Below are 25,974 nucleotides of genomic sequence, written 5' to 3' on the forward strand. Positions count from 1 at the left end.
TCCTAGGAAGGCGACGTCCCCTCCTCTGGAGCACCCTGCTGCCCTGGGTCCCTCTGCCCTGTGCACGGGGGGCTCCTTCCCCTCTCCTGCATTCCAGGTGTGAGATCCCCGCTTTTGGAGGCCGTCCGCACTCCCGAAGGGAGGGAGCGTTGCAGCCTCCAGGCCTCAGCCTCGGTGCCCAACACAGGCTTCAGGGGGGATCCTCCTTTCCATGCCCCCCTCTCTTACTAGACTCTATGATGTTTCTTCAGTGCTCCCCACTCACACTTCATCCACTCAGGTGTGTTTCTCTGCTTTTCCAAGCTGGCTACATAGGATTTTAGGAGGAAATTGAGTCCGTGGCTGGGACATGGGGCCTCTGCTGCTTCTCACAGGGCCGCCAGCTTCCCTCCTCTACAGAATTTTTTTAATCAGACCAATGTTCTTATCATTACATTCTTGTTTTAACACTGGTACATATGGAGAAGAAATAAAACTACCATTAAAATTTTTGATAATCATGGACAATTGTTAAAGAATAAAATATTTAGTGACCCTTATTAGAGATGGCAAGGAAGGCCTTATTCTGGACCATCACGATAGGTATAGAGACCCTATGACGGGGTTTCACAGTGGGAGGAAGACAGGGCTGAGCTCTGAGCACAGCATGAGCAGGTGGGAATTGAGAGCCAAAGAAAATGATGGGAGTCAGTGGGTGAAAGTTACTAAGAGGAAACAGCTTAGTTTCCTAAGGGGGATTCTGTCTAAACTGACATAACAATTTTTGCTAAAGACAATCCAGGGTGGTCAGGCTTTTATCTCTGGAATATGAAGGCTGAGGAACCTGATCAGATCTTGAGGGTGGGGTTTCTGGTTAAACTGACTTAGCAGGGTTCTTGCTAAAACTGGGTTTTTACAAGGAGGTGCCCAATGTGCTGAGGAGAAGATGGGCTTGACTAAAATTTGGTTCAGCAAAGAATCTTTGTGACAACCTATATGATCTAAGCAGGGATAAGAAAGAATTGGGTCTTCAATGTTGTTGGTCTTCTGCCTCCTACCATTCCATGAAAGCTATTCTTGTCCCTGAGCTACTGTTTGTCTTTGGATATGGATCTGTCCTGAAAACCCTCTTCTCTAACAGCTTTGGCAACATGCAAAATGGAAGCTGAGTTCATTCAGCTTCCACCCTGGGCCTCCTTTTCTGTCTTCACTGCTGCTACTTACGGATTCTCTGCCCACGGCCCATGTCTGTCTTCAGTTTCATGTTTTTTTCTGGTTGGGTTCAGAAGTTCTTATGATTTAAACTTCCAGCTGTGCTGGTGGTTTTCACAGGTCTGCATCCAAGCCTTACACCCCGTTGGTTGCTCTGCAGGAAGGACTTGGCCTCAGAACAGTTATTTCTTCTGCTTCCATCCATCTTCATCTGCATCTCTCTCATCTCAGCACCTCAGCTTTCTCCCAGTCACCCAGCCAGAATCCAACAGGTTGTTCAGACTCCTTCCTCTCCCTTTATCCATATCAAGTCAAAAATTGCATTTTAATCACCAGATTTACTCCTTAAATCAGTGTCATCTTTCCCACTATCTTGCTGCCAGTGTGATCCATCTAAGCCATAAATCTGACCATATCACAACCCCTGGTAAAAATTACGAACAGGTAGAATGTATGCATTCAAGTCTTCCCGGCTACCTCCAGCCATTCTATCTATTTTCATGGCCTCCTGAGGTGATAAACAACCATGTGTGTTTGAGACCAGCACTATTTACAGAGAGGTTTTGGTGCTGTGGACTATGTGATAATGGACAGCAGAGAAGGGTTTCCTTAAAAAAATATAACATTTGAACTTAAGTCTAAAGGCCGAGTAGAAGTTAATTAAGCAAAGTGTGCAAAGTGGTGTGCAGGAGTGTGGTGGCATTCAGAATAGAAGGAAACACAGATGCGAAGATCCTGTGGCAGGAGGGAGTTTGGCTTTTTCAAAGAACCATGAAATGAGTGGTGTGACTGGAAACAAAAAGCAAGGGAAAGAATTCCATCAGAGAAAGATGCTTAAAAATTCAGAAGCTTATTATTGTTGTAATACAAGTCATTCCATGAAAAATGAAACCACCACACAACAGTGAAATTCAATTCAGTTCTTCTGATCCGAAACGAAGACAGTACAACAGCATCCTGGCTGTCACCTTGTAACATGTATATGTGTTCCCACATTAGGTCACTTACATGGGTGATCTGTCAGATGTGATCCTTATAAGAGCATCAGATGCATCAGTCACACATGAGGGGAGGGAAAATTATCACAATTTAAGGGCTTAGGAAAATACCGGGTTTTGGCAAATTCACATATACAAGTAAAAATAATTAATAAATATAATGTACCTTAATAGCCAGCAAGTTCAGATCTTCTCAACAGAGTCACACCAATGACTTTCGAAAAACTGTTAACCCTCCATTTAGGGTGCTCCTTGAAGTGGGGGGCACGTTGGTGACCTGCTACGGTGCAACCTCCAGTCGGGGCTGAACAGAGTGGGGCAAGGCATCCCGACTACATTTATTTTCTTTTTTTTTTTTTCCCGACTACATTTATTTTCATAAAAATGTCAGCAGAATGTAAGTTACAATAAGAAGTCTGAGTTCATGTCTTATTATAAGTGGAAAACAGCCAGTCTCACATCTTGTACAAACACTTCCAATCACCTTTCATGGCCATGTAGCTGCTGTTTGGCAGTTAAACAATTAAACCACGCGCGTTTCCACAGCAGCCTGTGAGTGTCGGCGTCAAGGTTGTTTGCTGTGCGTATTTCACTCAGGGCTGGGCTGAGCTGAGGAAGGTGGCCTTGGCTCAAAGGTCATGGAAAGCTACACCTCGAGCTGCACTCTAAGGACATTACTGAGAATGCATTCAATTTCAATAGCTATTTGGATAATTAGATATGTCCAATCAGTCGGAGAAAACCAGAAAAACAATCATTAGATGAGAAAATGCTCACATTTAAAATGCACTGGTGTCAGAAAGAAAGAAAACGATTTTATTTTCAAAGCAACTGGAGTTTGGGGAAAAGTGCTGAGAAGTCAATTTATTTTCAAAGGAATGGGCTACACTGATTATGCATTTGTTAGTTCCATTGGCACTGTTCGGATACAATGTAGATGCACTGATTTTCATGCATATGTGATGTGTCTTTTTCTTATACAAAAAACATATTGTTCACAAAAAAAGAGATGAGGTTTTTTTTGGTTTAAAGTAATAAGTTCAAATTTCCGTCTTCATCTTCTTACATTATTTTCCTTCTGAGCTTAATAAATTATTTGTGATTTATTATGGGGAATATTTGCTCAAGAAAATTAATTCCAGCAGAGAGCCAGACCTCAAATCCCTCATTTTACAGCTTCGTCTTTAGAGGCAGTTTTGGAAATGGAAGGAAGGAAAGGGATCAGTCACTGTGCAGACAGGGTCTTTCTTTAATGGGTGGCCAGGCCAGGAGAGACCGGTGACCATTATGATTCTACCGAGAAGGAGAAATGTTTGATGCCGGTCTCAGCCTATGAGTAACCAGTGTGGTGGCTGGACCAGCCCTGGTGGTTGCTACAAAGCACTCACTCTTCAGCAGCAACCATCAGGAAACTCTGAAAACATACAGACTTATTACTTTCAACACCTGCAAATTGCACACACCTGGGGACACAGTGAGGTCGGGGAGTGTGGGGTGTTTGAAGGAAGGAAAGACCTGGAGTTCTGCTTTTATTTGGGTCCAAGGTGGGGGCCTGGAATTTTGAAGACTCACTTTTTATTGGTGAATTTAAAACATAAGGTGGGCGATTAAAGGGCAGGAAGAGCAGAAAACCAGTAGCCCACATGCTCAGTTACAGAAATCAACCAAGGCCTAAAACCAAGGAGCCTCAGTGGGGAGGGGCCGGTCCTTTATCTAGTCAGGTGACTCGTGTGTCTCACAGCCTTGGAAGTGGATCTGAGGCAACGGAAGCTGAAGTCAGGTGCTTCGTTACAAACAGGAAACAACGGCAAATGTCGGCTTGCGCTACGGAAAGCTATTTGGTGCTCCTGATTCTGTTTTGGGGCGCAAGGCTCCAGGGCCCTCCTCCTGCTTATCCCCAGATCTCCAGGGGTCTTACATTTCATCCCACCCTGAGAACACTTGACCCCATGTTGTGAGATTCTCCCCTTTGGGGACTTGAGGCTCGTTGGCTAGTCATTCCCAGGTGTGCTTGTGCAGCCGAGTTACCTGGGAATTAGTTTAAAATGAAGATCCATGGCAACACTCAATATCTAACAAATCAGAATCTGAAAGAGCAGGGGAGTGACTCCAGCTGATGATGACATAATCTGTTTTCAGGTCTCAGGGTTTCAGTGAGCTGTTTAGATGAAAAAAGAGTCCCTAAAATAAACTCACATTTGCTAAAATCTTTTATAGGCTTTATAGTGCCTCAGTCCAGTATAATATTATTTAAAAAGTCCCTAAGAAATAGAATAAATCATGGCCATTTGGTTCAGTTTAAGGTCTTTTTATATTGATTAGCCTCACCTCAAATACTTCCACATGTGTAGAGAAATTAGAATATAGTAAAGCCTTGGTGGAGATTCTTATGTCGTATGAAATGCTTTTGCTAGGTTTCCACTTAGTCTCAGAGGACCTGGCATCTCTGGTCATGCAGGAAAAGTTCCCGCTTTCTGAGGCCTGCAGTTGAGAATGTAGGCGCTGTAGGTTTGCACAATCATGACTGAAGACAGTCTGGGCTGGCTACAATTGCCAACAGCTATTGAAAAATTTATAACGTGCAGAGAGCTTTTTATATTTGTCATTTCGTTAGGGGCAGAAATAGAATAGTGGTGTTAGAGGCAGAAATAGAATAGTGGGGGACTAGCTGTAGTTATAAGAAATATTAACCATGCTCTGTTCACTGTGATTGTTCTGTTCTGATTAGAGAAAGCACATTCTGACCTGATTGGGGTTGTACAACCTGGGGCGTGGGAGCCAACCGTGGAATGTGGTCCATTCTCCTGTTCTGAGAACTGCCCATCATCATGGAAAGATTAACAACCTTGTTTCTGAAACAATGGAGCCTGGAGGTGCCGGCCCTTTGTGACCCCCAACTCACATTGCCTGTAACCTGTAACCATTACCCCTTGCCTACTTCCCCATGCCTGTAATTCCTTCTTGCCCATGTGATGTTTGTCCTTCTATCCAATATAAGCAGCTGGCTTACGAGGGTTAAGGTTAGAGCAGATTTCCATGGATGACCCACTGCTCTCCCATATTGCCAGCGTTATTGGAATAAATGCTCACATGCAATTCAACCTGGTTTCTGCTTCATTGGCTCAAGTAGTGACAGGCAGCCCAGACCCATTTGTTGTCCAGTTTCAATTTTTCATTCATAGTAAATCTATACAGTGAACTTCCTTTGTATTCCTATTTTTAAACTGTCAAGATGTTTGTTTTTTGCTTTTTGTTTTTAAAAAGACCCCGCTTGGCACAAATTTATTTTAAGAGATTCAAATACTTCATTAAAGGTATTGCAGAATGTGCAGCTAATTGAACCACTAAAACTATACTGTTCTAGACAGAGTTTCCTAGTAGCTTTTTCCCCCCAATAATTTTTATTAAAAATTGTTAATATTAACATTGTTCCAAATGTTCCCCTTTTTGCCTTCCTTTTCCCACCTCCACCCTCCTGTCTGCCCCTCCCTTGGCCCTCACCAAACTATTGTCTGAGTCCACGAGGTATTCATGCTTTTTAATAATACTTAAATATCACACTGACTGTTTTCTAAGTCTGACCACTTGAGATGGAAACATTCTATCTGATGTAGTACACATGAGTGGAAAAATAAATCTGGGTTGCTCCCATCCACGTACAAGGATTCATGAGATTGGGTGTTGGAAGCTTCTGGCAATTCTTGTGTGCTGCCCATGTGTGAGGGAAGAAAGCAAGGATTGGAGCATAGAGTTTGCAAAAATAGACCTGCAAGTGAGAAGGGGTGACAAATGTGTTTTTCCTCAAGAATCACCTTATTTGCAGATTCATCCTATTTGCAGATGATATGACTTCCTGTGTAAAAAATACCAATGAACCTACAAAGAGCTCTAGAGCTAATAAGTGAGTTCAGCAAGGTCGCAGGTTACAAGATCAAAGCAAAATAACCAATTTTACTTTTACATACTAACAATAAACATGAGGAAACCAAAGTTAAAAGCTCCATACCATTGATAATTATTCCAATGAAAATCCTAGATATACATTTAATAAACCACATGCATAATTGTATCCTGAAAATGGCAAAACGCTACTGAAAAAAATCAAAGAAGACCTAAAAAAATGGAGAGACATAACATGTTTATGGATTAGGAGAGTCAGCATAGGAATGATGTCATATCTCTCTAAATTGATTTTTGTGTTTACTCTAAATCCTATAAAAATCCCAGGAAGGCTTTTTGTAGTCACAGACAAGCTTATCCTAAAGGTGATATGAAAAGACCCCAGGTAGGTAAAAACAATTTTGTGAAAAAAATAATAAAGTAGATGGAATCACTGTACCCAATATTAAGACCTACCACATAGCTACAGTGACCAAAAGTGTGGTGTTGGTGCAGACAGACATAGGTCAATGGTACAGATCTAAGAACCAGAAATAAGCCCACATGAATATACCCAAATACTTTTTTTACAAAGGTGCTCAATGGAGAAAGGATAATCTTTTTGACAAATGGTGCTGAAACAATTTGCCATCCATAGATCAAAAGGAAACCTTAACTTAATATCATAATACCTACAAAAATTAACTAAAAATGAATCATGGACTTAAATGTAAAGTGTAATTCTATGTAACTTTTAGATAAAACACAGGAGAAAATCTTCAATATCTAGGCTTAAGCAAAGAGTTGTTAGACTTGACACCTAACACATTATCCATAAAACAAAATTGATAAATTGGAAAACGTCAAGTTAAAACCTTTGCTCTGTGAAAAACCCTGATGAGAGGATCAGAAAACAAGCTGCAGGCTGGAGGAACATATTCTGAAAGGGCACATTTGACAGAAGACCGTACAGAGTATAGAATACGTCTCAAACTGAACAGTAAAAATACAAATAGTCCAGTGGTCAAAGACATGAATAAACATTTTACCAGAGGATGTACAGATGGCAAATAAACAAACAAAAAAGAGTTCAACCTTTTCAGCCATCAGGAAAAATGCACATTAAACTACAGTGAAGTGTCACTGCACAGCTGTCAAAAGGGCAAGGCGAAAAATAGGGGCACCACCAAATGCTGGCGAGGCTGGGGAGAAACCAGATCACTCACGCTCTGTGGACAGGAAAGCGATGGCACACCCACCCTGGGAGAGTTTCCTAGTTGCCAATATCAAATATGCAACAGCCATATGACCCAGCATTTAAGCTCTTGGTCACTTACCTACAAGAATTCAAACTATTTATACACAAAACACCTATACAGAGATGTTCATAGTAGCTTTACTTAAAATAACCCTAAACTGGAAACAACCCATTTGTCCTTTAGCAAGTAAATGGTTAAACCGACAATGGGACGTCCATAGCTTGGAACACTACCCAGAAATAAAATGGGAAGTTGAGAACAGATTGGTAGTTGACAGGGGTTAAGGACACCAGAGGAGTGAGGGTGCAGGGGGCCTATAAAGAACAATTCAGAGATCCTGTGGTAAGGGAATTGTTCCTGACCCCGACTGTGGCAGTGCCAATGTCTTGGTTGTGGTAATGAAACGTGTTTTGCGAGGCATTACTGTTGGGGAAAACTGGTCAGTGATAAACAAGAATTCTCTGCATCATTTTTCATACCTTTAAGTTCATTTACATTATCTCAAAATAAAATGTTAATTAAAAGCAAAAAGAAAGCCCAGCTGTTGTGGCTCAGGGGTCGAGCATCACCCTAAGATCCAGGAGATCGCTGTTCGATTCCTGGTCCAGGCACATGCCCGGGTTGCGGGCTCGATCCCCAGTGAGGGGCGTGCAGGAGGCAGCCGATCGATGACTCTCATCATTTATGCTTCTATCTCTCTCCTCCTCTCCCTTCCTCTCTCCGAAATCAATAAGGATATATATATCTCTCTTAAAAAAACCCACACACAAAAGGAAGAAGTGTTGATTTCGCATGGTCATGCTATCAACTTTCAATCATGGCCTCTGGCTGTGGGCGGGCTTTTCTAAAACCCTCAGTCCCCTTCACAATAACAACAACAACGCTAATGATCTCTGTAATGTACTGAGCTGTGCCATGCACCTGGCAGTTCCCACACATCACCCCTGAACATCACAAGTCTGAAGGGCTCACCGAATCATCAGCACTTTACAAATGAGGAGCTGGTGTCTCAGCAATGCTGTCACTTACACAGGGTCACAGAGCTAATAAATGCCACACTGGCAACGAGCCCCAGTCTGCATGGCTCTGAAGCATTGGTCCCGATCCTCCAGGTCAGCCTGACCTCAGAGCCGGTGTCCTCGCGTCACACCACACATCCCCTGCAGGCATCGGCCCGGCGCATTAGGAAGACGCTGGTGTGACTTTCAAGGTAGGTGGGACCATAAGGCACTCAGCCTGGCAGGCTGCAGTCTCTGCCTTGTTTGGAAAGCGCAAGACAAATTTCAGCAGGCTATGGTTTGTTTGAGGATGCTGGGAATAATCTAATCTGCTATTTCAAATATAATTTAGATTTAAGAGGTGTTTTACTGTTCCATTTCTCGAGTGCCTGAGGATCCAGCTGAGCGTATTACATATCACATTCCATTAAGGTCAATTAACAACTTTCAAGGGATTTTTTTCCCTTCATAGCGAGATGGAGCTGCAAATTTGTGATTAAATTCCTGTGTTAGTGCAGATGAACGAGGGATTTCAGACAAGCTCCAATTATAATTAAGGCATGGGGTCCAGTGGGTCACACCGAGCCGTAACTCCCTGACCTTCTATTAGCATTTAAGGAATTGCTTTGCACTTGGAGCCCAGTCGGCAGAGGTGGCTATTGTGCTGAGACCTGCATTTGGATTTGGGGTTTGTGCTGTGAAAGCAGCACTTTGTGGAGAAGGAACGGTTTTGCCCACGCGCTGTTCATGTTACATACGTGCTCCTGTCAGGGTGAGACAGGAGGTGCCATGGGGAGCTTGAGGGTGGAAAGGGACAGAGATAGGGGATTGGGGAGCTGGCGTCATCAAGAGGGCTGAGTACCTGGTTTAACGCTGGGCAGACCTGGGTGTGAATATTGGCTTTGTCACTTAAAAGTTGTGGGGATTTGGGCAAGCCACTGAACCTGTTTGAGCCTCTCCTCAGCTGTGTGCAGGTGATGAGACTTGGTTCCTTTTAAGATTCTCCTGCAGATGAAGTGAGAGGAAATATCTAAAGTAGTGCTCAGAGCTTAATAAATGGCAGGCACGTAAGAACAAAACATTACAATTTCAGCATGAAAAGTGATTGTCACCTAGCTCACCTACCCCTCCTCTTGCTCAGGAGGAAAGTGGGGGTGATTTTTATTGTCAGCTGTGTTCTATTGAAAATGCTAGAAAAATTAGTTAAGAAAAATATTGACTGAATACAGATGACTGTGAAATGGACAATAGTCACTAATTTCAAGGTCTGAGAGTTAGTCAGATGGCACATGGCATGCAGAGAGAAATGATCCCGTGAGGTAGACACGGGCACCCAGGTCCCCTAACATACTCACAGGCGGCGGTGAGCAGGGAGCTCCCTGAAGGAAGAGTTCTACATCCAGTGCTGTGAGGCTTGAGAGAGACAGGCATTTAATGCACCAACATTAGAGAACCAGTCAGAGTGGACCCCCAGCCAGGGGAGTGATGAGGATGAGCCTGTCTCATCAGGGACCTCTGGGCTACCTGGGGGGTGGGGCATCTGTAGGAAATCTACATATGCCCCTGGACTATGTCTCATAAAAGGCCACTGCGGTCCTTTCCTCCCAGGACAGCCTCCACCTTGCTTCCCACAGATTTGTGTTGCTTTTGGTTCCTCCTGGTCGGTGTCTATTTATATGCTTATTTAATGTGACAGTTCCTAACTTAGATGATCAGAGACTGGTGCAGGTGTCCCGGGACCCCCTTGTTTTCTGGGTGGGTGCTGTTGTTGGCTTCTACTGGTTCAAGAGACACAAATTTTAAATGGAAAGGAATTTTGAGAGCCATTTTTTTAAAAAAACCCACCGCATTGGTAGCTTGAAATTAGCCACAGCGGAAATCTTCAGATAGTGCAGATCAGCCCCAGCAGTGGTCAACCTTCGCCAGTTCTCGGTCAGTTCAGCCAGGGCCTGAAACGCCCACTCACACGGCCACGTTCCCGCGCATACAGACACCCGTTTCCACTTAGATTTTCATCAGTGGGTTTGTGGTTCACTGTTGCCTTGTTCATTGTCAAGATGGATTGTAAATGCCAGCTGATGCATCTGTTAGTCTTCAGAACAGCATTTAAGGAGATCAGAGGGGACTGGTCAGGCTGGTGTTTGTTTTGACGGAAAAGAAAGTGGATAAGTGTTATGAAAAAAGTACACCTGAGCCGGCTAAAGACTGAGCCACAGGGCGTTCCTGTGGGACTCCCTCCACACTCCATTCCCCTCGCTTCCGAAGCTCCTTGCCCCCTAGTTCAGACTCTGCTCCGAGTTGTCTCTCTCCCCCTCCAGGCTCTCATAATTAGGCACCTGTGGACCCTTCCAGGCACACGGTGCCTTGCCCAGTGAGCTCGTGAGTCCAGCCCCCCTCCGAGTCCAGGGCTGTGGCCTGCAGCTGTTGCCCACGGCTCCATGCCCATCTCCTGAGTCTGAAAGGCCCCCAGTCTGTCATCACTGATGAATGATGTGGTGGGATGGACAAGGGCCCCACAGGGCAGTCCCAATACTGTTGATGCTATCTGGACACTGCCAGCGACAGGCCACCTTCCCAACCCTCTCCCTGAAGTTGGCCATGAACAGTGGCCAGAGGGTGGTCAGCGGGGCAGGGGGAGGAGGTTTGAGAAGCAGGTTGGAGTCCCGTCATGAAAGACGAGCTGACACCGTGTAAAAGCTCGAGGTTTGTCTGGAAAGTAAAGAGGAAGCAGTCACGGGTTTCAGCTCGAACCTGTGGGGCTAGATCTGTGACTGAGAAGGACTGTTCGGTTTTAAAAGGACTTGCTCCGATGACAGCAGACAACGGGCTGCCTCCAGGGGAGGTGGGAGGTAGGACCTGACAGCAGGAACCTGTGCGACAGAAAGCCAGGGCCTGAAATGACAGCCTAAGGCCGTAAGGACTAAGAGGAGGTGGCTCTGAAAGTTTTCTTTCTTTCTCTCATTTTTATTTTATGTTTTTTGGCAGACTACTAAAATCACTCGTGGGATTTAAGTAGATTTTCTAAGTCCCACAAGCCTTGTTGCAAAATAGTTTATTACCTGTCTATAAATAAGTGAGTTTACTTTGATTTCTCTTAATTTTCCAGTGTTTTACCTTCTGCTTAATTATCGCAGATCTGGTGCACTGTGTTCCCTGCAGGCAAGTCTCACGAGAGTGAAAGGCACCCGAAATCACAGCACTGAAAATGTGGATGGTAATAAGCTGTATTTACACGGGACAGCTTTACCAGGAGCTAATATCCAGTTAATTATCTTATTAATTTTCACTGTATTCCTTTGGGACAAGGAAGTTATCATTATCCTCATTTCACAGATGAAAAACCGAAGGCCTAGGCAGGCTAAGTGATCTCTACTCTCCTGGTGCTTCGAAACGAGGCAACGGATTCCTGCGCCAGGGAAACCCAAGGGCAAGAGAAAAGTAATTGATGAAGTCTTAGTGTAATCACTTAGGAAAACCACAAACTGAAATAAATGATTAAGATAAACAGTGTCATTCATCCCAATTGATCCTGTAGCTCCTTTAGAGAGAGCCACCTAAACTGCACCGGTGGCCCTTCGTCGGAAGCCCTGCCACATGTGCATGCAAAGGAGCCAGGTGAGGGTGGAGGCGCAGCTCAGAGCTCGCAGCTCTCGCGGGACGGAGGCCTCGCGCTGTGCTGTTCATTCACCAGTTATCGTCACTATGAGCAGACATATAATGTGTGCACACACACGTACACGCATGTACGTGCATACACAGGTATACACACATGTACACACACATATATACATAGGCAAAATTTCGCACAACTAGATTGATGTGGCCCTGCACAGCTTGGCTTTCCCACACTTTATATTTCCTTCATCATTCTCTCCTGTCTGCACCAACGACCTCTGTCTTATCGGCACACCAATTCCTAGCCTGAATATAATCAAATTTATGTACGGTTGTCTATTTTCTATTTACTTACATAATCTTTTATAGATACATATTTGTAGGGTCTTTTTCTGCTCAGTATCATTGTTTTTCCGTGAAAGTGACACCGTGGGCACACATTTTTCTTGAGCTTGTCGAAACCCTCCTAAGCCATTGGTATGATTCCAAGTCATTGTTTCTGGCTGTTTCTTAACCTGCCATGCTGCAGATGTACAATATTTTATTCAAACGCTTTCCATTGATGCACAGTCCTGTCGTGAGCCGTGGTTTTTATTTCTATAGGACAGATTCAGAAGGCTGTACTTTCAGGGTCAAAGGAAATACATGTTTTTAATTTTCACAGTCTTACAAACTGTGTATTAAAAGTGGTAACATTGCCCAGCCGGTGTGGCTCAATGGTTGAGCACCATCCTAGGAACCAAGAGGTCACGGTTCATTCTCCTGTCAGGGCATGTGCCCGGGCTGTGGGCTCAATTCCCAGTGAGGGGTGTGCGGGAGGCAGCTGACAGATGCTGCTTCGCTCGCATAGATGGTTCTATCATTTTCTCCCTCTTCCTTCCTCTTTCTCTAAAAAAAAAAGAAAGTGGTAACATTACTCTAGCAATGTGAGGGTGCCCTCCTCCTCGTATGCCTGCCTCCGGTAAATACCACCTTTTTCTTTTTTTGAAAGAATAATTGCTAGATTGCTAAATGTAAAGAAGTGTCACCTGGCCACAGTGGCTCAGGTGGCTGAGCATCACCCCCTGCACCAAGAGGTCACCTGTTCGAGTCCCGGTCAGGGCACATGCCTGAGTTTCAAGCTCGACCCCCAGTATGGGGCGTGCAGGAGGCAGCTGACCAAGGTCATTGATGCTTCTGTCTCTCTCCCTCTCCTTTCCTCTCTGAAATCCATAAAAAAAGAGCATATTTAAAAATAGTTTTTAAGTGTAAGAAGTATTCATTCTTACTTTAATTTGCATTTCCCCATAACCACTGTCTGGACATCCTTTTGCTTGTCTGGGGGAAGCGGGGATTTGCTTTTGTGTAAACCGCTGCTTCTAACCCTTTGCTCTGTTCTCTTCACTTGCATTACTTTTCCTCTTTTTGGGAGTTTGTGAGAGATTTTTGTATATTATTAGTAATGGCCATCTATATGCTTTCTCCATTGCAACTACTTTCCCAAGTACTTCTGCTTCCCAAGTATTTGTGTTTTGACTTGTTTTATTGCACGGCGCACCGTAGGCAATTTTACTTTTTGCATTGAGAATGTCTATAGATCTCCCAGACTTTCTTGTGTTTTTTACATTTAAGTCTTTAGTTCATTTGCAATTTATTTTTAACATGGTATAAAAAAGGAGGCCAGTTTTATATTCTTCCAGATGGATAACCAGCTGTGCCTACACCATTGACTGAACAATTCATCCTTTAGCACTGAGTTAAAATGCCGCCACTGCCATTTATCACATCCTCACAGACAACGCGGTCTGTTACCTGGTTCTCTTTTACATTCCACGGATTTCTTTATGTATTCCGAGTCTAAGCCATGGCTGGATAACTCCAGCAGCTCTGTACTATTGATTTCCTATAACGGAAATTTTTAAAAAATTCAAAATCTTTATCTATTCTCTAGACTTCATACTTTTATATACTTTTTCACATACTTTTGTTCAATCTCTTCATATGTTATTGAAGTTCTAATGGAAACTCTAAATATATTGATATATATTATACATCACTATCTAATATGAATCTTATAATCCACTTTTTAAAAAATATATCTTTATTGATTTCAGAGAGAGGAAGGGAGAGGGAGAGAGAGAGAGACAGAAACATCAATGATGAGAGAGAATCATCTATCGGCTGCCTCCTGCACGCCCCCCACTGGGTATCCAGCCCAAGACCTGGGCATGTGCTCTGACCAGGAATCGAATGCAGATCTCCTGGATCATAGGTCGATGCTCAACCCCTGTGTTTTCAGTGTTCATGGATAAATGCGTAGGACTTGGATTGTCTGGCCATGTGTTGAGTGTGTATTATATGCCTAGCTTTTAATCCACTTTTTATGTCTTAACTGATAGCTTGTCTTGGCTGCCTGTGTCCTCAGCAGCTGGGAAGTGCAGACAGAGTATTGAAGTCAGCAGAAGGAAACAGTGCAACAGGGCCACTGTCTTCCAAGACTCTCCCCTGGCCTTCTTTTCATGGACCTACCTACTCCTCTGAGCCTGTCATTTGCATCATATTATATCACAGGAAACTTCATTTTCTAGACTCTCTTGCCCTCTGGCTTCCTGTTACAAACACCCACAGAAAGCTTGAGGACTGAGGAAGGGAAGAGAGAGGCTATCGTCTCATCACTTTTTGTCTGATTCTGGTGGAGATTCTCATCTTGTCAGCCTCTGCCATGATTTTTGCTCCCACTGGGGAGCCTGGCTTTTTAACTTGGCGAGAATCACCTCTTTCCAAGCCCCTCCCTCTCAGAGCACTAGGGGTGCCTGCTGTTGCTAAGTCCAGGGTTGCCTACAGCTCTCTGTTTCCCCTTCCAAATTTACCATCCCCCAGGAACTAATTCTCTGTGTTAAATTCTTTCTGTTCGAAACACCTGGAGTCATTTGTTATTTCCTCTCTGAACTGTGATGAACACAACCTCCAAACAAATTTCTCATCAGTCTCTACCTGGTATCTTGCCCTTTCTTCGACTACACCAGTGAGATGAGATTTTCTGCCTCTGTGCCATGTTCTTCCCTTTGTGAAATAGTCTTCCTACTGGGTTATATGACTATACATACACCTCTTTCTGCCCACTCATGCATGCCTCCAGAGGTCAGTCCAATAATATACTGTCTCCAAACCAGTTGCTGAGCAGCTTGACGGCTGCTAGCACGCATTTTATTATGAATTCCCAGTGCCTGATTCACTGTGTGGTAACAGCAGGTACTCTATATTTGTTGGGGAAAAAGAGTGGAGACAGAGAAGCAAGGATTCCGGGAGGGAGCAAGTGTAGAGATAAGGGGGCACTCTTTCATGTTACAAGGGTTAAAGGATACCTCATAAATCATTAGGAATAACTAAATTTGGGGCATGGTGGGTTGTTTAGAATAGGACTCTAAATATATGTAAAAGTCACAAACATCTATTTGTGTAGTGTTGTAAATTTAAAACATAATTGTGAGTACAGTAATATTGTAATAATAATAATAATAAGCATACAGATTGGAAATCAAGAAGTAAAATTGTCTGCATTTGCTGTGTACATAGAAAATCCTGTTATCTATAAAGAGTACTAGAGATATTAGGTGACCTTAGCAAGGTTGTAGGATAACAGGCCAGTATACAAAAACAAATTGAAATTCTGCATATTTGCAGTGAGAAATTGGAAATAGAAATTAAAACAGTAATATAATTCACAGTAGCAATAAAAATGGAGATCCTTAGAGATTAATATAATAAATAATGTGAAAGGACAATATGCTGGAAACGATAAAACATTGCTAAGGAAAATCTCATACGATCTAAATTAATGAAGACACATTCTATGATCGTGGATCAGAAGACTCGGTGTTATTAAGATATAACTGACCTGTAGTCTCAACATAATCCCAATGAAAATCACAGCAGGATGTTTAAATAAATTGATAAGGTACAGCTAACATTTATATAGAAAGGTAAAGGAACAAGGAACAGTAAAATAAGGTCGGGGAACTTCTTCCTGGTTTAAGGATTCACTCCACACCTTTGAGTGATCAGGACAGCGCGGCGCTGCTTTAAGGGCAGACACTGGGAGCGGCAGAAAGGAAAGCAAGTCGGGAAGCAGAGCCACGCGCAGGGGCCAGCTGGTTTCCAGCACAGGCGCCAGGCGTGTCGGTGTGGGGACAGCGTCATTACAGCGCTGTCAACAGATGATGCAGGAACGACTGAATGTCCATACTCAAAATAAATAAGCCAACGTCAGCTCTTACCTCACACCATATACAAAACTAACATGAGATGGTCATAGACATAAATGTATACTCTGATTATAAAAATCTTAGATAATATTAGGAGAAAATCATGGATTAGGCAGAGATTTCTAGAAAAGACACAAAACACAGGTATCAAACAATAATGGATAATTGTACCCTGTCAAAAGTACTAAATATTTCTGCTTTTCAAAAGATACTGTTAATGAAATGGAAATAAAGCAACACATGAAAAAAATATTTGACAAACATATAGTTTGATAAAGGATTTGTGGCAAGAATATAAAAGTCAGTTTTACAAATTAGTAATAACACAAATATCTCCATTAAAATAAAGATATCAAAAGATATGAACAGCACTTTGCCGAAGAATATAATAAGTAATGTGCAAGAACAATATGTGAAGAGCCAATAAATGTGTGAGAAGATGCTTATCACCAGAGAAACTAAATGAGAGACCATCATACACCTCCTGGCTAAAACAGAAAGCTAAGCTGACGATACCAAGTCTGTTGAGCATTTGGGACAACTGAAACTCCCACATTGGAAAACAGACACTTTCTCCCAAAGTTAAATACTCAGTCATCACATGACCAAGCAATCCAAGTCCTACGCATTTATCCACGAACAATGAAAGCACATGTCCACACAGAGACCCGGACATAACTGTCCACAGCTTTACTAGTGACAGCCTCAAATGGAACACAGCCCGAATGCCGACTAGGGGACAAGCCGTGGGGACTCCATACGATGGGGTGTGTTCCTCAGCAGAGGATGAACTACTCATAATTTCAACAACATGGAGGGATTTCTAAAGTGTTGCATTAAACGAAAGAAACCAAAGCCAATAACTTCAAATGGAATGATTACATTCATATGACTGACACTCTAGAAAAGGCAAAACTGAGGGACAGAAAACCTGTGGCTGCCGGGGCGGGGGGGGGGGGGGGGGAATAGAAGCGCAAGAGGGATGTTGGGAGATAGGGAAATATTTGATAGCTAGATTATAATGGTGGTTACATGACTGCATTCACGTGACAGAACTCATCCAGTTGTCTAAAAAGGTGTATTTTATCATATGTAAACCATACCTGAATTAAAAAAGAATTTAAAACATTAGTTTCCATCTATATGTATATGTTATTTCCACCTCCCAAAATAATGTATTGAAAAACTACCCTTATCTTGTACTGTTAGAGACTGATAGTGAAAATATAAAAACTGCCCAAATAAGAGAAATCAATATATTTCGTTGGCAGTGGAAATATTTCTTAAGTAGGTTTTATAAATCTTTGCACAGTGAAACATTATATAAGTAAGGTTATTTCAACTATTCAAAATGTTCTGTTGCTAAAGTGTGTTAAAGGTTGAATAGGTTGCTAGCTGTGGTATATTGATATCACCATGGCCAATCGTGTACACAAAGCACACTGTTCCTAAATCCTAACCCTCGACAAACTTCCCATGTGAACACTATGAAATATGGATATTACAATTTGATGTTTTCAATAAACAAGTTTGGTGCTTTCAATAAATGTGTTCAATTAAAAAATCTTTTGTATATTCTAAGATTATATATTTTTTTGGTGTCAAAATGGTTTTTGTTTCTGTCACTTTGTTCTTTGGATACTGGATACTGTTTTGTGAGGAGAGATCGATGATAGATGATATAGATGATAGATAGATAGATAGACAGATAGATAGATAGATAGATAGATAGATAGATAGATAGATAGATAGATGATAGATAGACGATAGATAGATAGATAGATAGATAGATAGATAGATAGATAGATAGATAGATAGATAGATAGATGATAGGTAGATGATAGATGATAGATGATAGATTAGATAGATGATAGATGATAGATGATAAATAGATGATAGATGATGATAGATAGATAGATGATAGATAGATAGATAGATGATGATAGATGATTGATAGATAGATAGATAGATAGATAGATAGATAGATAGATAGATAGATAGATAGATAGATGATAGATAGATAGATAGATGATAGGCTACCAAATATGGTTTAAGGTGTAATCCAAGTAGTCTGGATACCACTGTATTCAAGGTCATAGTCATCCCTAAGAGTAGTCTTATTTATTGCCTTTAACACACTTTAGCAACAGAACATTTTTGAATAGTTCACAAACTAACTGCTCCCAAAGAACGCCATTGTAATGTCAAGTACACTCAAGCAAAAATGAACTGCATTAAAGAACATTCTGAAAATGGGAACATTCTGGACACCAGATTCTTGACAGAAATTTTCAGAAAGGTCTTCACTGGCCATAAAAATACATGGAAAGGTGATTTAAGGACTTTTTTATTTCATCAGGAAGACTTAGTCGAGGATAATCAGCTATAATAATATGGAATGAGAAATTTGTATAATTTATAATTTCTCAATAACACATAAACCCATACTCAAAATAATATAAACTGGGTCTTTTTACTTAAAAAAGTCTAGGGGAATAGTTATGGCATTTCTGATGTTTAATACCCAACTCCCTCTGCATTCCACATTATCACACTGGCAGTGTAGCACTCTCGTTTTAGGGCAGACTTTCCTTACGGACAGGTTTATTTTCATTGCCTAATAAAACAACTGTTTAAATGTGAGTTTCAGAACTGATTGTTTGTTGTTGATTCTGTCCGTTTCTTCCGATGTGCTCCGTGAAGTAGCTGTTTGTGCTACTTACATCTCAACAATGGTTTGTCCCTTCTGTGATCACTGAGCCCACTGTGTGTCTCTAGCTCATAACAATGGAAACAATTCACTCCAGTCTCTCTGACTGGAATGGAATGGAATCTGAGCTACGAAGAGATCCTATTGATGAGCAGAAAGAAGTATGCATGTCATGTCCTGTTAACCCCGCAGGACAGCTCTCCTGGAAGTCACAGGTCAACATGCCATAGGCTACAGGGAAAATGCAATTCCAATTAGTGAGTTCTTCGGAGAACAGGACCTGCGTTTGGTATGTGGCCTCTCTGCTGGGCCTCAATACCAGAAATGGCTTTTTAAACATGCAGGTTTAATTTTTTAAAATAAAAGAACACAATATATGCCAACAAACATGTAATGCAAAATTAAATAACTTGATGTTTAATGGTGCTGTGTCTACACATTGACATATTTTCCCCCCCAGGAGAGCTGCCTCAGTTAAAAGTCAATCCATCGACCTCCTCATTTCTTTGTCTACAACGGCATTTTCCCAAACTGCATTTTGTGGAATACCACTATCTATCTGTGATGTTAATTGATGGTCTGAAAGGGTTTCAAGGTCAAATTGTTTCCAGGAAGGTTGCATAGTACTCACAGAGCTCATTAGCCTTAAAAATCCTCTGAGGCTTCAGGAGTATAGAAATGTGTTTGACATTTTCTAACCCAGTTTTTTCCTTTTTGAGTCAGGAATTTTCCATCCTTTTGTGTCACAAAAAACATATCAATATTTTTTGTTGTTTTTGGCAATGGTATGGGGATTGTTGATATCTAAAAATATAAAATAGCAGACTAAAAATTGGACTGCCTGCATGCCTTATTATATGAACAATATCCAAGTCTATGGTTAGAGAAGATGAAAAAATACTTTGGAATATCTGAAGTCAGTATTTTCAGTGGTTTCAGATTTCTCTGCATTAAATTGGGAATGACAATTCTTATGTAATGACATTTTGTGAGTATTAAATGAGAAAATTCATGTTGAACACGTAATGTATGTTACATGGTAAGGCTACAATAACTGATGATTATTACTTAGGTTGGTATTAATATCATTTATTCCCAAATCTATACTCTTTACCACTATGTTTGTCTCTTACTATAAACAGAGTTCTATTTTTGCATTGGGGAGAAACAGAAGTATCTTTTTTGACTGTATTTTGTGTAAAGCTAATTATTTTTTTAAAAAATTACTAATGTTTCCTGGTGTGATGGTCTACAGAGAATGAGGTTGCTATTACAGCTCATGGGGGAATAAATCCAAATTTCACCCCCCATGCCTGTAGTTATCTTTGGCTGTGTAACAGGCCGTCCCTAACCAGTGGCTTGAAGCAGCAATGTCTTTGGTCGTTTCTCAGGGCTCCGGTGACTCCTTGGTCTGAGCGGGGTCTACGCGGCATCGCCTCATTACCCATCTGTCTGCATAAGGTTGGCCTCTAGTCTGGTCCAGAAAGTCCAAGCGGCTCCTGCCTCCGGCCAGGGCCTGGGGGCTCCTGCCCAGCCTCGCACCGGGGCGCCCGGCCCCCCCACTGCGAGGCGGCCCTGGGCGGCTGGTGTCTCGCGGCGCCTGATTCCGCAGGGCGAAGGCAGGACCCGCGGAGCCCCTGGAGCCTGGGCGCGGACCTGGCTCGGGGTCCCGCCTGGCCGCCTTCCGCCCCGCTGCGGGGGGCGAGGCGCGGCCCCTGGGGCCGAGGGGCGGGCGCGGGGCGGGCGGGCGCGCGGTGGCCTCAGCGGGCAGCGTTCACGCCCCGCCAGCGCCCGGCGGCCTCCCTCCCGCTGGGCCAGCCCCGCCATTTACCGCGCGGGCTCTGGCCCGGACCCTCGCCAGCTGGAGCCCCCCGTGGGCGCCCTTGGGCTCCTTCCCTTCGCCTCCCGCGGCTCCGCGCCCGCCGGGAAGGGTCAGCGAGGCCGGCACAGGCCGCCCCCCGCAGCAGGTGCCACCACGGGAGCCCGAGTGGGGGCGCCGAGGGGCAGCGCCTTGGCCCGGGGGAGGCTAGGGGCCTCCCCAAAGAAGCCGTGCTGAGCTTAGGACAGATGCTAGGCCCCAAGTTTAGATCAGCAGCGCCTGAGCCCCGCGTGGGAGGAGGGAAGGGCGCTTCTCCGGCGGGGTCCAAGGCGCAGCGGCAGCCTCAGCGGTGAACTGGCTGGAAATGCAAGTTCTCAGGCCCGCCGGGTGCTCTGGGTCGGAAACCCTGCGCGTCCTGACCGATATGGAAGCCTGAGGGCCGTTGCTTTGGGCGGCGAGGACAGCGCGTGAGAGCGCCGGGCCTGGGGAAGCACGGTTTGCTGTAACCCTGAAGGGGAATAAACTCATCCAAAATTGCGTCAAGGTGAGACTCGCAGCTGCGCCACAGGCCGCTCTGGACTCGGCGCTGTCGCCTCAAGCCTAGGTGAGGATGGGCTATGGGAGGGTAAGACCGACAGCAGAATTAAAGAAGAAACTGGCTCCCCATGAGGCCTATGGAGCCTACCAGGAGCTACGAGGAACTATGGAGCTCCTAGGTTTGTATGCGCTTCGAAAACTATAATACTTTGTATACCAGCTGGAAATTTTCCTTTTGATGTTTGTGAAAACTTGGCATAAGTGGATCCATTTTAATATGAAGCCAGAGCAGCCATTCCAGAGGAACTGCTTGATCCTTTGGAATGTTTGAACCGGGAAAACTAATTTCTGCACTGGGTCAACATTTTCTTCCAAATGAGTCTTTGTGAAGCTGACAGGAAAACAGCCATTTTGACCACAAGGACTGCTGATTATGGACTCTCTGAAGACAGACTCAGTAACCAGCAGGTACCGCTAAAGAGTGCTTCAGCTTGCTAGAATAGAAATGCCTTTCTTCTATTCAGGTAATTATTTCCCTTTCTTTCCTCATAAAAACCCCTTGCCTTCACCCAGTAATTGGAACACTATTTGGGTTTTTCCTGAATCTGTGGTACCAGAATTGCAATTCTTGTTGATCCCAAATACAAGCTTATTGCCTCCAATTTTGGCCTTTTATTTTTAGGTTAACAAATTAGTGTAAATTATTTGTAATTTAAAGCAATGTACTATTTAATCTTATTTATTTGTAAGCGACAGCATGCATTTCAAAGACTGTGTTCTATATTATTTGCTTTATATTTCCAGTTACTAGACTATAATTCTGATTTGTGGGAGGTACTGAACAAATGTTAGATAAATGGACTTTTGAAAGGGTGGAATGAGGACTTGATTGGGAGTTATGATACCCCAGTGTAACATGAAATTTGCAATAACTTGCTGTGAACTTCAGTTAATCACTTAACCTCACTGAATTTTAGCTCCCTTATCTAACAAAAGCTGGATTCTTTAATCTTTGAGTTCTATTTCAGTTATAACATTATATTATAAATGGATATATATTTTTACAAACAGAAAGAAAACACTCTATCTGACTTTTGTTCCTCACCTTCTATTTAGAAAAGTAGGACATGTACTATAAATTCAGCCAAAAAAATATTGCTTTACCTTTCTCAGATGGGATCAGAGTGTAGTCCTCCTGAGCCACTCCTGAGAGAAGGGAAGAGAAACGGCCGAACCACAGCAGAGAAGGGGCCAGTAGAGAGGACGGCTCTTCGATGAGGCACTTAGACTGAAGTTTGGAAGGAGCTAAAATGTCAGGGAAGTTGAGTTATAATTTCTTTTTTAGGCTGTTATGGTTTGTTCAAGCTTAGATGATTCATTCTGGGGAAGATTTAGGAACAAAACAATCTCATGAGCACAAAGTGGGTGCAGGTGATCGGGGAGAAGGGAATTATCTAACAAACATAATAAAGGTGCAAGAAATTCATAGAACTGGGGTCCTCAAGATACAAAATGAGAATAAAGAAATACCAGATGATTGACCTAATGGCTAATTAATTGGTATATTAAGTGCAGTATAATTTTTCACAGTTCAGCTCACCACAGAAATTACTGCAGTTTTGATTCTTATACATTTAGTGAGATTTATATTTTATCCTAAGATTAAATTTAATATAAAATGATATTTAATCTTTCTTTTTCTAAGTTTTCTAAATGTGTTCTTTAAGATGGGTGAATTTTAAATTTTGAAATTGAAAAAAATGTATGCTGGAATGAACTGCTGCCTCCGGATGCTTTGGGCATCCTCAGCCTCGTGTGCTGGATCATGAAGGAGGCAAAGCCGTGAGCACCGGCCGCCTGCCAGGCCTGCTGTCGGTGCTGCAGATACGAAGTCCCATAACTTACACACCCCGCCCTCAAGGAGCCCACAGCTCTCAGGAAGATGTTGGGGAAGCCGGTGGAGAAGGAGGAGATCTTTAGGAAGAGGACGCTGAAAGCTCAGTGAGCCATCTCTCTAAGGGGCCGTATTTGCCTCTAGTGGCTCCAGAGTCCCTGAGATATAAAGCTGATGACAGAGGAGGCCAAGAGAGACAGCAGTCCCAGTTTCTTTGAAAACTGCAGGATGGGTTTCCGTTCCTATTCCAAGCTGGCCTACCTGCTTGCAGCTTTCTAAACGGGCTGGGGGCCCTATATTCCTTCCTCCTCTCCCTCCAGGTAACCCAGGGAGCCTTGGGTCAGGCACCACATGTTCCCAAAGCAGATTCCACCCGTGAAGTTTATTGGTGATGGTGGTGGGATGTGTCTTTTGCCATAATGTGAACGGAGGATTCTCCAGGGAGGAGTCTGAGGAGTTCACATGGAGATTTCAGGCATATCTGCCATAGATCGATGCAGGGGCTGGGGGCTCTGAGGGCCCCTGAGGCCCACAGCAGACAGCTCAGGTTCCTAAGTCTGGGATCAGGGGCCCCAAACACTTCTTGCCAGCACTCCTACCTAATTACTAACTGGTTAAAGCAGATGGCAAGGGATGTTTCCCCAGGTGGCCTGCCCTTTCTTAGCAGCCAGACAAAAAAGTATCAGTGGGAAGGAGCTTTGATGTTACCAGTTCCAGCTCCGCTCTTTTCCAGAAAGCTCTCTTCTCACGCTCACTCTTTCTCAGCCAGAGCCTTGGTTCTACCTTTAAAATGCTCAGTGTTTGGGGAAAATCTCTTTTCTTCTCTGAGTCTTTATGTCCACATTGCGGTCAGCATGGGAATAAACTGAAGAGCATTCTTATTCCATATTTCACTGGAAATCAACAATACAGGGGGTGGAAGGTTGAGAGAGGTGGTCAGGAAGGATGTGGTTAGAGAGCGAGGTAGTTACAGCATTTTTATCCACCAAAGTCATGGAAGGAGTAGGAGACATGATCAGAAGGGTTTAATTTAGTAGATTTTTAAGGAAAGGCCTATGTATAAAGGTGTGGGAAGGGCCAAGGAGACAGATAAGGCGAGACAAATTCCCAGGCCCAGTGACAGCGGGGGCGGTTGGCAAGTTGCTCCGAGAGAGGGTGGGCGAGTCTGTGCCATCGGCATTCGCGACGCTGCAGCTGTGTTAGAGCGGCTGAGAAAAGCCGAGCGGGAGCAACCTTCCTCCTCTGTCTCTCTGCTTGTCTCCTGCTGCGCCCTCTCATCTTCTGATTTGCTTCTGGTGCTTCTGTTTGCTAGTCAACGCAGAGCCGGAGGGCCAGGGAGTGCGGGGATGCAGGCTGCAGGGATAGCTTCTCTGGGCACAGAGCAGACACGGGGTGGCCGACAGAAGCCAACCCTGATGTGCTATTGTTGCTCAAATGCAAGAGACGCCCGTTTCTCCCTCTCGCGGCAATCCCGGATGGGCTTCCTGCTTGGCATATGGGTCTGCTCCGCTCAGGGCTCAGGGACTCATGGTCTCTCCAGGTTCTGAGCCCACCTTTTCCCAGGGGGTCTCGGTGCTGGCATCCAACCCTCAGAAGAACACAGAGCATGAAGGTAAAATTGTGTAGGCTTCTTATGGGTGATGCCGGAATTGGCAAGTCTTGTTCGTATTCACATTGCTCTGGAGAAAATCTGGTTACATTTCTACACCAAACCACGAGGATCGCAGTGCAGGGGAGAGTAGTTTGTGCCGCTTAAAAGGAAAGATCGAACAGCTAGGATCTGGGAGGGGCTCCATCGATTCAGCATTCCTAGTTCTCTAAATGAATTTTTCCATATCTTGGACCACAGACTATAAGGGTGCAATGATGTTGACTTAAAACCACTGAGCAGCACGCCCATCCCGACATAGCAAGAGAAAGCCCTGAACTGGCCCGTCAGCCCTGAACACAGGCAGGCAAGTTCCCGGAGTGAGGACTGTCGCTCTCTGCCGGGGCATCGCCCCCGGCCCCCGCCAGCCGCCTCTCGCACCTGCTGTCAGTGTTGACTGCTCCCTTCTCTCCGCCTGTCCTGTGGGTTCCTTCTCTACGGAGCTTCCCAAGCTGACTTCGCCTACAGCCTTTCTCAGCCTCTGGAAGCCCAGCTGCCACAATTCAGTGTCCTCCTGGACTGGGACTCAAGCCCAGGACTGCAAACTAGTTGTGATCCCCTAGGTGCGCAGTAAGAAAAAGAACTGCTGATGTAAATAAATATTTCTGCACAAAGGCCTCATCCTGTGTCATCTATCAAGTAATTAGTCTCATTAAATATCCAACCTTGAGGGACTGAAAAGAATCGACACGTTGACACATTAAACCTTGAAATCATGATTGATACGTGTGTGTTTTTTGTTGTTGTTTAATAATGCATTTGAATTAATCTTCATTTGCTTTCCAGAGATTATTTTTGTCTTTATTCAAGAGGCGTAACTGTGGAGGGCAGCAGCAGCTAGTGTGGCCGGGCCGTGGCCTGGCTGGTCTCTCCCGCTCCCCACGCTGGCCTCCCACCACCACAGGAGCTGTGATATTAGTGGGGGTCGGGGATCAGAACGAGCTGCCCGGCCTAACGCTGGGGTTCAGTGCCTGGTTCCCATTCGACCTCAGCCATAATGACCTGAACTAGAGCAGACCCTTGTTATTTACAAGAAATGTTCTGTAGTATTCTAAATTCCCCCAGTTTGCATACACCGCAGCATGTAATTCCAACCTCAGATGCAGAAAATATAATTGGGCAGTGCAGTTAAGCTCTATAGGCTTATTCTGAATTGTTCTATAAATATGGATTCAAAATAAT

Source organism: Miniopterus natalensis, chromosome 8 (assembly GCF_054644295.1).
Source record: "Miniopterus natalensis isolate mMinNat1 chromosome 8, mMinNat1.hap1, whole genome shotgun sequence".
Taxonomy (NCBI): domain Eukaryota; kingdom Metazoa; phylum Chordata; class Mammalia; order Chiroptera; family Miniopteridae; genus Miniopterus; species Miniopterus natalensis.